The sequence below is a fragment of the Cenococcum geophilum genome (genome assembly GCF_001692895.1).
Source record: "Cenococcum geophilum 1.58 unplaced genomic scaffold K441scaffold_32, whole genome shotgun sequence".
NCBI lineage: Eukaryota > Fungi > Ascomycota > Dothideomycetes > Gloniales > Gloniaceae > Cenococcum > Cenococcum geophilum.
Window position 1 is genome coordinate 110,643 of NW_027137590.1, and position 13,913 is coordinate 124,555.

Sequence of the window (13,913 nt, forward strand, 5' to 3'; positions counted from 1 at the left end):
GATCACATTACGTGACTCTGCTTACCATTCCTCGTCACATGGTTCTACGGGTTCCATCCTAGACCATGCTTGTATTAACTAACTAGCTTCTTCCGACTCCTTTCCAAGTAGTCGTAACATTGTACTTAAAGCGTCCGTAACATTGCACCTACTACCTAAAAATATTAGTACGCAGAGACCGACTAACCCGCTCCCTTTAGCTTCACTAAAAGGGGTATATTAAAAAAGTACTACGAGAATTCAGTATATAGGAGTGTAAACCAGTTATAATCCCTATAGATACCAATAAACTAAAACCCTCTAAGGAAGGCTTTATAGCTATAAAAACGGACCAGAACTAGTATACTAGGGCAATTAGGTCATTAATATACGCTATACTAGGGACTAGACCAGATATTATATACGCGGTGTTAGTCTACAGCCGCTATATAACCAACCCGGGAGAACCCTATATTAAAGCCATAAAACGAATTTTCTAATACCTTTAAGGTACTATTAACCTAGAACTAAACTTCTCTAGTCCCTTAGAAGAACTAGTTGGATATACTAACTTAGACTAGGCGAGAGATATCGCGACTAAACGCTTCACCGCAGGCTATGTCTTTAACATTAGAAGCGGAGCAATTAGCTAGTCATCAAAAAGGCAACTAGTTATAGTATTATCCTCCTATAAGGTAAAATATATAGGAGAAATATAAGCCACTAAGGAAGCTATCTAGCTCAGGAACCTTCTAGCGGAGCTACTTAAGTTAGAAGAGCTAACAGCGACTATTATCTACAGAGACAACTAAGGCGCTATAGCCCTAGCTAAGAACCCCCAGTTCTACTCCAGAATAAAGTATATCGCGATTTAACACCACTACGTGCGGGAAAGATAGGCCGAAGGAGACATAGACCTATAATATATCCCCACTAAAAAACAGGTGGCAGATGGGCTTACTAAAGCCCTACTAAAAGATAAATTCGTTGATTTTAGGAACGCGTTAGGGTTAAAAATATATAAATCTTAAGAAGTTGCATAGACGAATAATAACGGTTAAGAAAAGGATGTAGGACTAGATCTATTTTATAACTTTATAAAGACACTCTTTCCCTTTTTTTCTAAGAGTTTTTTAAGGTTTAATAAGGCCTAAAGGAAGTCTTATTATTTATCTAAATCCGTATAAGGATTAAGTAGGAGCTATATTTACGCCGCTAGTTTAAGTAGGAGCTATTAACCTACCCCAATCAGTTCGAGTAGAAGTGTTAAGATTTGTTAAGAATCGACCTTCTAGTGTCGTAGGGAGGCTAGGTACCCAGCCTCCCTAATATTATATTATATAGCCACTAACTCTCTAAGATTAAAGGGAGATAATATAAATTACTTTTTAATAACTATAATATAAGTAGTAAAGCTTAAATTAGATTAAAAACGTGTTAAAAAACCCTTAATAAAGTTTATCTAAAAGAATAATGCCTTTTATTTTATAAAGTCTATTAAATCTTATAGTTAAGAGATTATAAGCCATTTATAGTATTTTAACTTTTATTACTATTCTTACTGCCTATACTACCTTTAAGATCTTTCTAAGTTAATAAGTAAAACTATATCTCTTTTACTAATATATTTTGTCCTACTATTATCTATTACAGCACTAATACGCGTAACCTAGGCAAGGGGCCTAGTTAGGGGTTCGGCTAAGGGCTTAGAGCTATATATACAGATATATTCTTTCCTCTACTTTCTTCTACTCCTTAGCTTAATATCCGCGTTAATAGACTACCAATTATACAGGCTTACGCGTCTCTCTTATGCCGTGCTAGTGCCTCGATTAAGTCGCTATAATATTACTAATAAGAGCTAGTTAATAGAATCAATAAGATTAAAGTTTCGTAATAGAAAATATAAGGTTGCAAAATCTACCAATTTCTATATATATTTAATCTTTAAAAATAAGTTATTAAGATAAAATAGCTAATACTTATCTCTTTTATAGAATGGAATTTAGTAAATAGAGTAGCTAAATATAGCTTTATAAAGCCTCTTTTAACTTTTACTTAACTTTTACTTAAGCTTTAGTAGATTATTAAGCTATATTATAAAAAGTTTATTTAGAGAAAGTCTTATTGTATATATATTATAATATAATACCATTAAGCTATTAAACTTAAAAGACTTTAATATTTTTATAAGTATATAAGTAGATAAAATTAAATCGCCAATTACGTAGGCTACGTATAGGCTACGTATTAAAAAAAACTCGATATAGAATAGTTAGTCGAGTAAGTTAATGCTTTTAACTACACGTCAATTATATCAATATTAGGTAATGGAGTTACCTTACTTATATATATTGTTCTACACAGCATATCTAGCAAGTGAGCTAGATATCCGCTTACCTTTTTAGGGTTATTTAGTAGCCGAGTGGCGTAGAGCTTATTACCTTATAATTAACTAATAGTAATTTAAGCTATTAATAGGGGACGATATTTTATTAATAAGAATAAAGCTTATTTATTATCCTATTAATAAAGAAGAGTTTATATATATTAAAGGGTTTATATAAATTAAACTTAGAAGAAAGATTTAGGGTTATTCGTACTAACTTAATAGCATAAGTGAGTCGTATCTACGGGCACGAAATACGTGTAGTATTGTATACTTGTTTAGATGGTGACTGTCGATTATATAAAGCAGACTACGTAGTCTATATACTAATGCACCTCCCCCCTAATTAGTCAGTGCTTTATAAGTACACCAGACGCGTAAGTAAGTGGTTAGTGCACTAAACGCGTAAACGCGTACCTGGTGTACCGAACGCGTAAGCACGCGTTTAGTATAACAGGTGCTGTAATTATATACTAGCAGTACTTAAAAAATAAAACCACCTATATACAGCCTCCGTAATTGCTTTAATAAAACTATAGAATATAAAGGAAAATACATAGGAAATCTCCCCTAAGGTACTGTCTAGGCTGCCTTCTAAACGGTACCTTAAGCTGGCTGTAAGTCCTGCTTATAGTCCGTAAAATAAACCGTACGGCCTTTTGACGGGTAGTAAGTTAGATTTTAAGGGCCGCTAAGGCGCTAGTGCTAAGCGAGCTAATGGCGATTTTCCATCCCGGGGATGGAAAATCGTAATTGGTTAATTTAACCACCCTATAAAATTCGGCAGGTTACGTAAGTCCACCAAGTTCTACTATAGCTTTTCACCATTTTCTACCTATACCGTACAATAAGTTGTACGGCCTTCCAACGGGCCGTAGATATACCATAGGTGCTCCATTAGTCCCGTTCTACCTATTCTATAACTTTTAGGTTAAGCTTATTTATGTTAATTAGGGTTTTAAGGGCTTAATACGGCTTTGCCTTAGTTATAGCGTCCGCTAGGTTATCTCTACTACTAATCCATTTAACCTCCATAATCTTACGTTATTTATAGGCCTAATATAAGCACATTAGGTTGACTATAAGCCTCTTCTCTTATGTTGTACCTAGTTTAACTAGGCAGTTATAAAGGGACTTTAAATCGGTGTATAAAACCAGGGGTAACTGCTTTAGTTATAGAATCTTCTAGACCGTTAATTTGATTATAGCTGTTATATCAAATCTATAAGCTAGTATATATAGTTTAGAAGCTAGTACACTATAGGTTACTTATTTATACTTAATTAAAGACCAGTGCAGTATATTTACGTCCTAATTACGGTCCGTAAGTATAATTATAAAGCCAATTTATAATAATAGGTCTTTATTATTAGCAAAGGAGGCGTCCGTAAATACTAGTAGGCTAAGGGAATTCAGGTCTAGTGGTATAAAAGTAAGTCCCCTTACTATATTGTCAATTTGCCACTAAATACGCTTATTAAGCTGCTTAATATTTTCTTCTTANAGATCTANTNCCTAGGCNNTAAAGNANAAGTNATANGNAGATTTNGGTTNGCAGACTATAGCAATATAGGCGCCTCTTACACGCTATATAGCGTATTAGTCCTTTATATTTATGGTCTTATAGGTCTCTCTACGGGAACTAGTAAGGTCCGTAGGCTTTACTATAACAAGCTTTAGGTTTTAAGCTTAGCGTTCCTAAGTTAGCTTAATTAGGTTACCCTTTTATATAATTAGGCCTCTATTAAACTTAATCAAATTCTGCTTAGTTAACTACTCTTATAGCTTTACCAAAAACTTAGCTTTTTATAGTTTAGTTTCTTTAATATCTGTAAAGGTCTGGTCTGCTAGGAATAGGGTATTGTCTATTTAAAGTCCAATAATACTAAGGCCGTTTAATAGGCTATATAGGAGGTAGGGGTTGTAGGTCGACTGTTCCATTTTAAGCTTACTAATATAATGCTAGTGGTATATCTTAAACCAGTGGTTCCTAGCTTCTAGTACTCCGTAAAGAGGTTTTATAACCTATAAAATTATTCCTAGTTATAGGTTAAGCTTATAGGGTAGTCATATAAAGATGTCCCTACTTAGGTAGATATTGGACTGCACGTAGGCTTATAAAATATCCCGTAAATATAGGGCTACAAGTTTAGTTTGCTGTAGTCCCGGCGTAAGTGTAAGTATAATTTATTAGCTGACTTATTAAATTATAGGCAATTATATAAGGACTAAGTCCTTTCCCTTATTATTATAAGCTTATACAATAAGCCTTAATTTCTTAAAGGCTTTATTAGTACTAAGGTGCTTAATCTCATTAATAAAGCGTAAGTTAAATATACGGACGCCTTATAGGACGTCTTTCTCTATTATAACTACAAAGACACCCTTTTTAAGTAGTCTGTTAATTTTTTTACGTTATAAGTCCGTAAATAGGGTTTCCTATACTAGAACTAATATATTTATAGGCGGAGATTACCTTGCGGATATTTCTACGGAGGTTAGGTAATTTTTTATTATGGTATTCTTAGTTACGGGGTGCTTTTAGGGGCGTCCTTAACTACGCTTTATAATAGGTTTAGTAGGTTTAGTAAATTTCTAGGGGACTTTTAGGGTAGGCAAGGGTGCTTCCAGTTTATTTAATTCAGCAGGTGCTTTTGGTTTATCTAGTTTAATAGGTGCTTCTAGTTCGTCTAGTTTAACGTTATAGGTGTTTTTGGGCCGAAAGTAGGGTTTTACGGACGTACTTCTAAAGCTAGTTAGCCTACTAGAAAGCTATACATAGCACGTCTTATTTTCTATAGCTAGTAGATAATAAGGTCCATTCTAACTGCCGCTTTTACGCTATATAAGGACTTTAGAGTTAAGCAAGAGGTCGTATACTAGGGTTATGTTAGGTCCGTTATAGTAGTATAGGGCATTATTAATAGCTTACTTAGCCCATAGCTTAACTATTTCAGTTATTACCTTTTGTATTATAGCTACTCGTTCCGTAATAGACGGGGCAGGAGGGCCTAGGTTACTTATCCTTAGGTAAGCTCCGTAAACCAAAAGGGTGGGTACTAGTCCATCAGGGCTAGCGGTATCGTTAATAGCTTTTATAGCCATCTATAAAGCCAGTTCCTTTTAGATATCCTTATACTCATCTATAATAATTTAGTAAGCTCTCTATAAGGCTAGGTAAGCTCACTTAATAAGCCTAATAGACCAATACGCCTTAACTAGAATAGCTTTTATTAATATAGCTATAGCCATAGTATACTGCTAGAATTCCTTACTAATAAAGTTCCTACTAGTATCGTAGGTAATATACTACGGAGGTCCAACGTATGTGTTAATCTAGCAGGTCCGTAAAATATCCCAAGTGTATTTTATAGATATATTTTGCAACTAACGGGCGGCTTAATAGCGGGTTGCCTCGTTAATTATATATAATACTAGACTGCCGTTAATGTACATAATATCCACGTATACTAAGTAGTTAAAGTTAAGGTCCTTATAAAGGGTGAACTTAAATCGGCTTAGGGAACGTCTATATTTCTAGCAGAAGGAGCAGTATTTAGTTAGGTAGTCAATTGCCTTTCTATTAACATCGTTATATCCAGAGCGTTTAAGGACTCTATATAGCTTTTCGGCTAACAGGTGGCCGAAACAGCGGTATAGGCGGTAGATCTCCGTACTGGTAAGATAGCACAGGTTATAGTCGAAAGATTCCTAAATATAGGTCCGTAAAGTCTCTCCCTATATAAGGAACGGGTGTCTAAATCGTTATATAATTGGCAGGGTAATATACTTGCTTCCTAGGGCAGTTACGGGGCCAATTAGGGTGTCCATAACATTATTGTAGTATACCTATAACCTATCTATATCTGTAAGACAGAGTAGGAAGGGGGTGTCTGCTTTTACCACATAGAAGTTAACTAGGCTAATTAGAGTCTTAACTTTAACTAATCTAATTAATGCGGTTAAGCCGATGCCGAATTAGACGTTTACGGCCCTAGTTTACGTAATATTAATATCTATATTGTTATTTGTAGTGGTCCTATATATAAGGTATTGTCCGTAGCCTACGGTAGACTTCTTAGAGGCACTTGTGTCGATTATAACACCGTAGAATTCCTTAGGGGTATAGCGTTCTGTGGTAATATATATAAATAGGTCCTACTTATAATCTATAACATCTATAACGGGGGTACTTGCGGAATAGTTTTTAGGCGTAACTAAGTGTATAAAGGAACGGTCGGCTAATATAGTCATAATATTAAAGGCTTAGCTGTCCGTAAAAGGTCTAAAAGTGGTTAGAAATGTCTCTAAGGTCTCTTATTCCTAAGTATCTAAGTTAAAGTTAATTATAAGGGCTTTTATTAACTTATTAAGGGGCTCTTCTACTTCCTTTCCTTTGTATTCTTGTCGGGAATGAGGCAAGTTGCCGTCGTATAAAGTATATTGCCGTCACGTGTCGACGTGGCCCTAGCGTGGTAAAGAACCTTAAGTTCCTTACCCCTTTCCTTATTTCTATCAATAAGAATTAACCAACATCACTATAACCCTACTCAAGTAGTTGTTATTGGTAAGTTACCCTATATTTCTAATACTAATTAGTGGTTGAATATATAGTCAACTATAGAGCAGCTAGGTTTTTAAATAGAAGAAACAGTCTTGTATAGGGGTGCTATATACGCTTATATGGAATGGATCCCGGCAATACTATACTACCTTAAACTTGCGGAAAACTAGTAATAAAAGTGTTACTAAGTACTAGGAGATACCAAGTTGCGTCTATTACGCAGAACAACCACATTTACAAAGATTTGGTTAAGTACTTTAGGTTAGAAGTGTTACTAAACCTACGGTCCTAAAATTAACGTCCGAAATATATTAAACAACTACGTATATAAAGATTTGGTCGAGTACTTTAGGTTAAAAGTATTACTAAACCTACGGTCCTAAAGTTAATGTCCGAAACGCGTTAATAATATCTCAATTGCCTACCTTTTAATAGCAAACCTATGAGATTCTATAAAGCCAAAAACCCTACCTACCTTCGACGTACGACACCCCGTTGATTTTATACCTACTATGGCGTTAACCTACCTAAAGAAGTATAAGAAAAGCATTAACCCAGAGATATAGGACATAGACATTAACCCTATAAACGCTGAGGAATAGGACCTAAACGGATTCTTAGTATACCGCATAGTATACTATATAGACAGCGAATATAACGATACTGAGCTATGGTGTTATATAAAGGAGGACTTTATTAGATAGATAAAAGAAATATAGGCTCTTGTGAAGAAGGACGTTATATAAGACTTCTATAACTTCCTTTGGGAGAATAGAGTATTTATCCCTATGGATGGGGGTGCTATTAGAGATAATATCTAGGAGTAAGTTATTAACATAAAAAAAGAGCACGAATGGACTCTATAAGAGGTTAAGCACTAACTACGCACTAAGAGGAAGCTTAACTTACGATGGAATCTAAATAATACGCCAATAGAGACGCGCTCTAATTCTATTACTCTAGGCATAAGTTCTTATATTCCGTATCTATTGCTTCTACCTCTATCTCTAGCTTCCTAGGATCTACCAATTTAACTAGTAATATTAACCACTACCCCTTAAGAGCAAGCGCAAGATCCCCTTGCTTCGCGATTTAATAACCTTTAAACTCTACTATAGGAAGATTAGGTACCACGCCGTGTTTCACCAAGCCCTATATCTCCACTGCAGCCTATAAAGTAATCCCTACCTTAATTTCTAATATAATTTTAACGTGGTCTAATACCACTTAGAGGTACCTTAAAAATGCTTATAGAGCTTATAAAGCTCTATGCAGACTAGGAGAAGAAGTTTAGTAGGGAACTGTATAACATCCTTAATTTAAAGCTGCGTATCTTCTATAACTATTGCTAAAAGGTTAGACTAGAACCTAACTAATATTATAACGCCTATTTTATTATGTTTAAGGGCCGCGCCAATACCTTCTATTATAATTATTTAGTAGGAAAAGGATATAATTTTAACTAAATAATATATAAGATAAGATGCCACTTTAAAATAGAAGAGAATAAGTAGCAATATATATTGGAGTGGAGAGAGACTACCTTCTTAAAAATCATTGCTACGAACCCAGGTATCTCTTAGCTTAATTATCTTTAAAAGCTCTTTAATTAACTTTAGATAATTTAGTATAGTTTATCCAAATTATATTAAAAGGACCTTAGCCTACGCGATTAAGTCATTAGCGTATGCTAAGGTATTAAAGAATGTAATCTTGCTTTTTTTAACCCTGTAAGTACTTACGAAGAAGTATATACTTAATTAAGATCCTCTATTAGCACCGCTCTACGCTCTTAAGAAGTATAGTAATTTAACGCCTAACTTTAACCTACCTTAATTAACCTAGCCGACTAATATAATTATAACTAGACTAATTAAATATATAGTGGACGTGGTAGGGGATATAGTAAAGGGTATAATTAACGTTAACTATAAGGCAATTATGGAGGTCCTTATAGAGGTTTACTTCGGAGCAATTATTAGAAGAAGTGCTACGTTTATAAGAAGCCAAATTACTAGTTAACTAGACACCCTCTTAATAGATAAAAGGAGGTATATAATAGGTTTCGCCAGAGCGTATAAAATATTAAAAACTAAAAGGTTACTATAGCCTACTTCTAAAACTTTCTGGTTTAATATAAAGGCGAAGAAGATTTTAAAGGTAAGGTTAATGAGGCCAAACAGCTCCTTATAGATATAGAAATTAAGAACTACTCTCCTAACTAATACTTTACCAAGTATAGTAAGGTAAATGGTATATAAACCGTCGCTATCCTTAATAACTAATCTACGCTCTATTCTATTATAAAGTTAGATATCTTTAACAAGCTAAAGGAAAGTTCCGCGTTCTCCTTTAACAACAGATACTCAGTAAACGTCTTCTATAGTATTATGCTAGATACTAGAGCCACAGGAGTATCTATAGCAGGAGAGCCTTAAGTTCAAGCTCTTTAGTAGCTTAATAGCTCTGTTTAAATTAACTAATTAACAGCAGGCCAATATATAATTCGCTTTAGCAAGGGTACTATAATCTCTCTTAGTATAATTAAGGTCTAAACCCTATTAGGATATATTACTTTCTATATTATCCCCGTAAATACCCTATTCCTATTCTACATCTAAGATATAGATAAATTAGGTATTAAGCTTAATAACCTTAAGAATATACTTATCTAGGGAGATAATCAGGTGCCCGTTATACGCAAGTGGGGTTACCCTTAGTTACTCCTTTAACAGCTAGAAAGGAGTATTACTTAAAGCTACCTAACCGAGTCAGAGTTACGTTAACTATACCATCGTTTTAGCCACCTATCTGTTCACTAATTACTTAGGGTCCTTTAGTAAGTAGGTTATAAAGTTAAGGTTAAGGTAATTAAACATCTTATAAAGTACTACTACCACTACTAAATAAACCAGAAGTCCCTTAGCCGATTTAAGTTTACTTTTAAAGACAACTATAACTTTAACTTCTACATTATTATAGATGTTATATATCTTAGCAGTAAGCCAGTACTCTAAGTTATTAACTTCTTAACCTCCTTCTAAGCCGCACGCTTTTTAAAAGATATATTAGCTAGGAATATATAGGATACTCTTTAATTATACTAGATTAATGTCTACCTAGGACCCCCTAATTAAATCATTTATAACATAGGAAAGAACTTCTTATCTATAGAGTTTTAATAATAGGCAAAGGTAATAATAATTAAGGTTAAGGAAGTCCCTGTTAAGGCATATAATAGTATTAGAAAAGTAGAATAATATTATACGCCATTACGCCGCGTATATAAGATTATTTCTTTAGAACTAGAGGGTGCTAGCGAAGAGCTTATCCTATAGATGGCTATTAAGGCTATTAACGATACCGCTGGCCTAGATAGGCTCGTACCTATATTACTAGTCTTTAGCGCCTACCCTTAAATAACTAATAATTCTCTACTATCTCCCTCTATTACGTAATAAGCTAAGGCTATTCGCAAGATAATAAAGGAGGTATAACGTCTCTACACCACGCGCTAGGTTAATAATATACTAGGAATAAGAAATGGCCTAAACACCTTAACTATATTTAATCTGCCACTCTAATTGGAGGTACGCGTATGGCGTAAAAAGGGAGGATGGTTAGGCCTATATAAACTTATTATAATTAATAGTTAAACTTATACTCTTTAGATGCCCTATAGACCCACTTAATTCCGCTTAACTATTATTAAGCCCTACTATAGAGATAATAGCTCTAAGCCTTTATAGGATGCCCTAGAGGATACCCTAGAGGAGAACCATAATTAACGTGCTCTAGAAGGCGAAGGCGATTCTAATATAATTGTAGTAAACGTACCGCAACTATAACGCGGTAGAGGTCGCCTAAAGGGATTATAAAATTGCTAACATCTTATTAATTTTAAAGAGCAATTTATTACCGCTATTAAGAATAAAGATAAACTATTAATAGCCTTTATAACAGCTAAAGAGAAGGCTAACTTTAAACTTGCAAAATAGCTCTAAAAGAAAGGCCGCATTATAACTTTAGGAGCTCCTTTTTAAGTATCTAATAAGCAGAAAATCAACGGTCTTATTATAAGAGGAGTCTTTAAATTTAAGAAATATAACCCTACTAAGTTTAATAGAGTCCGTATATTTAAGTTAAGAATAGTTAATAAGATTAAAGGCAAAGCTACCGATACCCTATTTAAGAAGTTAAGGCTAGTTATTTAAGGTTATAACAATAACGGTAAGGAAGTAATCCTTACGTAATCCCCTATAATTTAACAAGCTAGTTAATAAGTTATTATTACGCTAGCTCCCTCCTTAATAAAGAATAGGATAGTAGTTTACCTATAAGATATTACTTAGGCCTATACCCAATTAGAGACGCGCCTTTAGCGCTTAATACTAGCATACCTTCTAGAGCAAATTCGCCACTAATATCCCGAGGATACAATTATAGTTATACTTAAGCCATTATATAGAATCGCAGAGGCAGGAACTTATTAGTGGGCTACCTATAGCAAGCACCATAAGGAGAAGCTTTTAATAACTACTTTTATATTTAATCCCTACTTCCTCATTATAACTACGGGAACTCTATTCGGAATTATCGGCATATAAATAGACGATATAATTATCTTAGGAGACGACTAATTCTTAGCTCTTAAAGAAGATAAGCTAGTAAAGGTAAACCTTATAGTAAAGCCAAAGGAAAGACTTAACTTAGTAATACCATTACTCTTTAATAGATATATCCTCTCCCTAAATAAGGGCTCCATTACTCTACGCTAAAAGGGTTAAGGTAAGAAGATTAACGTTATTAACATTAATTCTCTAAAGTAAGGATATATAGAGTAACGCGCTTATAAAGCTTATATAGCTTCTATCTGTTAACCCAAGGCTTCCTTTAATCTCTCTGTTGCCGCTTAATACCAGGAACTAACTAAGGATAACGTTCTTACCCTAAATAAGCGTCTTTTCTAGCAAATAAACTATCTTAATAGGGGACTACTCTACGTGCCTATTAACCTTCCTACTGTTAAGCTCTTTATATTCGTTAATAGATCGTTTATAAATAATAAAGATTTTAGTTCCTAGCTAGGATATAAGATTATTATTACAAATAAATCTACTAGAGAGAATAACTTCACGATCTACGGCAACCTTATCTATTAGAGCTTAACTAAGAGTAAGCGCATTACTTAAAGCGTTTTAGCGTTAGAGATATATAGAATAGTCGGCGGAGTTAATATAGCAATTGCAATTAGAACTACCCTTAAGATAATTATAGACCGGCTTAAACTTCCTGCTATCCCTATAATCGTATACACCAACTTATATTCCCTCTATAAGTATTTAGTTAAGCTTAATACTATAAAGGAGAAGCGTCTTATAATCGATATTATGGTACTTTAGCAGTCCTATAAGCGTTAAGAACTCTTTAAGATCCGATAAATTAATAGCTAAGATAACCTAGTAGATATAATAATAAAGGCAAACCCAAATAAGGCACTAGAGACGTTTGTTAATATAAATACTCTATATATATAAGTTAAAGGTTAGGTTAAAAGGGAAATTTAGAGAAGTTAAGATCTTATAGAACTTTAACCGCCGGTTAAAGTTATCTAATTAGTTAGATCCTTGCCAAGAGCGCCGCGCCTAATTAATTTAGGTAGCGGTATAGACTTCTACTAACCAATTAGGATTTTCCATGCCCGGCATAGAAAATCGCCATTAGCTCGCTTACTACTAGCGTCTTAGCGGCCTACCTATTTTTGCGTTATCTACTAAATTCTACCAACTACTGTATTATTGTATATCGTCTGGTTTTGTTATATATTATCTGGTTTTATTACATATTATCTGGTATTATTATATACTATCTATTTGTATATATATATATGGCAACTATAAAAAGAAGAGTTGTTAGTATTAGGAATAAGGTAAGTTACCGTTGTATAAAGCATATTACCGTTACGTGTTAACATGGCCCTAGCGTGGTAAGGAACCTTAAGTTCCTCACCCCTTTCCTCATTCCTATTAATAAGAATTAACCAATATTACTATAACCCTACTCGAGTAGTCGTTATTAGTGAGTCACCCTATGTTTCCAATAATTCTAAAATAAACTAGTTAATACGGCTATTAAGTCTTTTTCTAGACTTATTACGTTCTTCCCGGGTATGCCTTATAAACTAATATCCTTCCTTACCGCACACAAAGCACTTCTAGCTAGTTTATCTATAGGGGTATGTTTTTATACGGGGGTTGCTACGGGGGTTATAGGTAGGACTTAGTTGGTACGGGTGCTGCTAGTAGTAGCGGCGGTCCGTAAAGTAGACGTCTAAGTCTATTTACGGATATTAAATATCCGCAATAAAGGCTTAAGTGCTGCCTAGTAGGTTTAAGACTTTATACATTATAATAAAGGAACGTAGGTCATTAATAAGGCCAGCTAAGGTATCTATAGGCTTATAGTAAGCGTACTTATAAGGCTCTACTTCCTAGCAGGCTGTAATAAGTTTATTATATAGGAAGTCATCTATTTAAAGCTTAGTGTTAAGGCCGTACTATAGGTGCTGAAGATCTTTAATGAGAATTTGCAGGCACTCTATAGTCGATTTTTTAGTATTCTTATTAATTACGGTCCGTAGCTTGGTCGCATTTTATTAGGTAAGAATATTACGCTTATATTTTAGTTCTTTAAAGTAGTTACGTATAGCTTTATATAGCTTATTAAAGGGAACACTAAGGGGGTTGCTTTTAAGGTTAGTATAGTAGTGGTTAAGTGCTAGGCTGTGCAGTATAGTGGAGTAGGCTTGGCTAAATTCCTATTTGGGAATATTAGCCTTCCAATAGAGGTCCGTAAAGATAGTAAGTTTAAAGTTAAAGTTATTGTTTTTACTGCTATACTTAGATTTATCGGTATAGAGCTTAGCTAGGTTAGCTAGCTCCTTACTATAGGTCTTTACTTAGGTGGGTTACGGATCTATAA